At 33.9% G+C, this 4,564-nt stretch overlaps 1 protein-coding gene across 1 annotated transcript in view; it reads right to left on the bottom strand.

Annotated features, from left to right (window-relative positions):
• Rsrc1 (arginine and serine rich coiled-coil 1) overlaps positions 1–4,564 on the bottom strand; it is a 350,502-nt gene that overhangs the window by 57,877 nt on the left and 288,061 nt on the right. The gene's annotated exons all lie outside the window — the stretch shown is intronic.

The following is a 4,564-nucleotide window of genomic DNA, read 5'->3' as shown; positions in this document are numbered from 1 at the left end:
CTGTGTTCCACTCACCAGAAGTCTTAAGATCCTGTGGTGGGTGTTGTGGGTAGCTGGCGAGTGTCAGCCGACCCTGCGCCCTAGCTACCCCTGTGCTTTTCTGACCGGAAGAGGCTTGTGGCCCTACTGAGGCCGGATTTCTGCCTCCCCAGCCAAAGCAGTCTCCCTGAGTTCAATTCTTAACAACCACATGATGGTTCACAATCATGTGATATTCTTCTGGCATGTAGGTGTATATGCCGATAGAGTACTCATAAACATAAAAATAAATCTTTAAAAAACATATGAAGGAAAATCGTTAGTATTAAGCTGTTTTAAAAATAAGAGAATTATGTAAATGAGGTCAAAGTTTGTAATATACTTGAAAGAAATTATATTTATGAAAGACAACACTACATGAAATGAACATATTCTCAAAAGCACTTCAGCATTATTAAAAAGAGCAATAAAGATTTCTTTGTTAAAAAATTAAAAATTACTTAGCACATATTGACTAGAGTTAATGCTATATTGTATAACAGAAATAGACAGATGATATGTAAGAGAAAGGCAAACAAGACTTAGCAACCACATTCTTGCTAACATGGAATCAAGGGGACTATACAAGACAAATCACTCACTGCTGGAGCAGTAAGACAGAGGGCTGATAACAGAACAAGTGGACCAACTAAAGACTCAAGGAAATTAGACCATAAAGCAATATATTTAGGTTAAGTAGATTTTTGTTGTTGTTAAGAATATAACATTCTGTTGAAACAGCACCATTTGTTGAAAATGCTGTCCTTTTTCCATTGGATGGTTTTAACTCCTTTGTCAAAGATCAAGTGACCATAGGTGTGTGGGTTCATTTCTGGGTATTCAATTCTATTCCATTGGTCTACTTGTCTGTCGCTATACCAGTACCATGTAGTTTTAAATCACGATTGCTCTGTAGTACAGCTTGAGGTCAGGGATGGTGATTCCCCTAGAAGTTCTTTTATTGTTGAGACTAGTTTTCATATCCTGGATTTTTTGTTATTCCAGATGAATTTGGAAATTGCTCTTTCTAAATCTATGAAGAATTTAGTTGGAATTTTGATTGGGATTGCATTGAATCTGTAGATTGCTTTCAACAAGATGGCCAGCATCTGCTGTCACCTAAGTTTTTCATCTTAGCCATTCTGACTGGTATGAGGTGGAATCTCAGGGTTGTTTTGATTTGCATTTCCGTGATGACTAAGGATGTTGAACATTTCTTTAGGTGCTTCTCAGCCATTCAGTATTCCTCAGTTGAGAATTCTCCATTTAGCTCTATACCCCATTTTTAAACAGGGTTATTTGGTCTCTGGAGTCTAACTTCTTGAATTCTTTGTATATGTTGGATATTAGCCCTCTAACATATAGATTTGGTAAAGATCTTTTCTCAATCTGTTGGTTGCCATTTTGTCCTATTGACAGTGTCCTTTGCCTTACAGAAGCTTTGTGATTTTATGAGGTCCCATTTATCAATTCTTGATCTTAGAGCATAAGCTACTGGTGTTCTGTTTAGGAAAATTTCCCTGTGTCCATGTGTTTGAAGCTCTTCCCCACTTTCTTTTCTATTAGTTTCAGTGTATCTGGTTCTATGTGGAGGTCTTTGATCCACTTGGACTTGAGCTTTTTTTCCTCTCCCTTTTACAGCAAGTGCCCTTTTCCAGTCAGGCATCTCCCTGTACCCTCAGTTATATTATTTTTTAACACTAAGTGTGATTTATGATTGTTTAAGGAGAATGTTCATCACTTACTAGCTCTATAGAAAGTAACTAAGCATTGTGTCTTGTGGCCAGTCCTCCATACATCACAGAAATAATGTAAAAGCACAAAACTCAGTTTGTGAGGACTCACTGGAGTTAAAATACATACGATACTTAGAATATTGCTGGCACCTCTTTCCCTTTAGTTTTTACTATTCATGATCTCACCTTAAAGGATTGTCAAAGAGGGAGAAAGGAAAGAAAAATTAAGACTACTTTATTTTATTTTATTTTATTTTTTGTTTTGTTTTGTTTTGTTTTGTTTTGTTTTGTTTTTCGAGACAGGGTTTCTCTGTGTAGTCGTGGCTGTCCTGGAACTCACTCTGTAGCCCAGGCTGGCCTCGAACTCAGAAATCTGCCTGCCTCTGCCTCCCGAGTGCTGGGATTAAAGGCGTGCACCACCATGCCCGGCTAAGACTACTTTATTTTATTTCTTACTAATCAGCTGTGACCAAAGACTTGATTTTTTTATTTAAATACAGAAGACTTTTTGTTTGCCTTTAATTTTTGTTAGAAGTGCCTTATATAATGTTCATATTTTCACTGTCCACTATTTCCATGAATAAGTTAGCATGAGCTGCCTGAGTTTTTTTAGAGAGAAAACATTTGAAATAACTAATAAACAAACCATCCAACCAGCATAACAGAGAATTATTTCAAAGCTACTGTATTTATGCCAAATAAATTAGAGAGAAATCAAATGCAAATGACCATTATTATGCCCATAAACACATTAAAACATAATTAGCATCCTTAAATGTATACTAAATTAAATTTAAAATGACATTTAGAAAACCCAAGGAGTTGTACCTAAGCATTCTGGAAGTTGAGATCATTTTTAATGATCTACTTTGAAAGGATACTAAGAAAGCTTGGCATGGTGCCATGTGCACATAATCCACCCTTAGAGAATGACCTGGGAGATCGTGAGTTCAAGGGCAGCCTGAGCTACATTAGTCACTTCCAGGTCAGTCTGAGCAACATGTCAAGCTTGTCTCAAAACCAGGCAACTACAACAAGAACATTGCTGAACATACAGAGAAGAAAAGAGCCAAAGTGAGATATTCCTCAAGTCAATATTCATTACCTGAAATCCAACCTAAGTTAAAAAAAAAAAGTACTTAGTTTAAGGAGGCAAATTTTAAAACCACATTTTAAATTATTTTTTTATTTTTACAAAGAGATGTATCTTTATATAACTCCAGAAGAGTGGAAAGAGATAGTAAGCAGTTATGCATGAAGGCCCATAATGTGCGGGCAACATCAGTAAGGGGGAGGTGAGCTAAGTTATATGTAAGGACCATAGGAAATATTCAAACTGGACAGATATAAGGCAAAACAGTAACCTTGGGAAAAATCTGGTATATAGGCTGACTCTATCTTGGACATGATATTTTCAAACATAAAATTCTATTGATTTAAGAACACTCAAAGGAAAGGACTGCATAATAGTCAAAGCGAAATTGCAAGGTACAGCTTTTGCTATGCTAATACAATAGCTTTGTTGAGATAACAGAGAGCGGATAAAGGAAGCCAGATAGACAATATTTATCTACATTCGAACAATGCTTTCAACCCTGTGCTGCATATCAGCATGCTAAGAAATTAAGATATGAGTTGTATAGATGATGTGACAGACTGAATTACTAGTGGCTTCTAGATTTGAAATAAAGGATTATTATTTTTTTCAGATGCAGAAGTACATACCAATGTATCTCAAATTTTAATTTGCAGCTAGACTAATTATGTGAAATAAAATAAGTGAGCTTATACATTAATCATCTTCAGGGAAAGGTTAATTTAATAGAATTCAATATAATCCATAAGAAAAAAATTTGGAAGCAAATAACAAAGAATCTAAAAGGTGACTGATTTACTATACAAAACAAGTACAGTGAACCTCATAAATAAAAACTGTTCCTTTCATATTTTAGAATCAGTGTCATTGAGCTTAATCGATTGAATATTTCTTCAATAATATAATTTTCCAGTTTTTTAATGCACAGAAAATTCAGTGAACTTAAGTAGAGATAAAGCCATATAGCAAATACTGATAACATTTTTTATTATTTAACTACATTTTGCATGATTATAATTCATTAGAGCAATTGCATAACGGCTAAGGTCTTTAGCAGAGATGGCATGTACTTTCAATGTGATTATTTAAAATCCAATGTAAGCTCAAAATAAATCCAGGTTTGGACTTTAAAGAAGAAAAGAGAATTGGCCACTCACTTAATAATTTGTTGATACAATAATTCAAGATTTCCACTATGTGTGAGGCACTATGATACTAGGTCATGTACAGTTCTGGAGTTTTATTTAGTATAACAGACTTGGAAAGAAGCAATTAAAATGGGTATTGTGGTAAGGCTGGAATTGCCAACAATTGTCAGATACAGAAGGAAAGACATTACATATCACACTACAAGGACCGTTTAACTTAATTAATCTGTATATATATAATACTGGAAACATAATTATAATATTTAAGTACCTGAAGTCATTAAAATATCTTAAAGTACCTTTTTGAAGGTAATTTATAACCAATTTATGATAAAGAGATTATTAGAAATAACATATTAGTTATCTGGAAATACAGGATAGAAAGCATTTAAACTTTCTTTTTGTGGTGCTAAGAATTCATATTATATTTTTCATATTATAATCAATAACAATGTTAAAACCTACATTTATTTTTTATTTATTATTTATTTAGATAATTTCTTTTTTTTAATTATGTATTTTCCTCATTTACATTTCCAATGCTATCCCAAAAGTCCCCCATACCC

Source organism: Mus caroli, chromosome 3 (genome assembly GCF_900094665.2).
Source record: "Mus caroli chromosome 3, CAROLI_EIJ_v1.1, whole genome shotgun sequence".
NCBI classification, from domain to species: Eukaryota; Metazoa; Chordata; class Mammalia; order Rodentia; family Muridae; genus Mus; species Mus caroli.
This window is presented reverse-complemented; position numbering and strand designations above follow the sequence as displayed.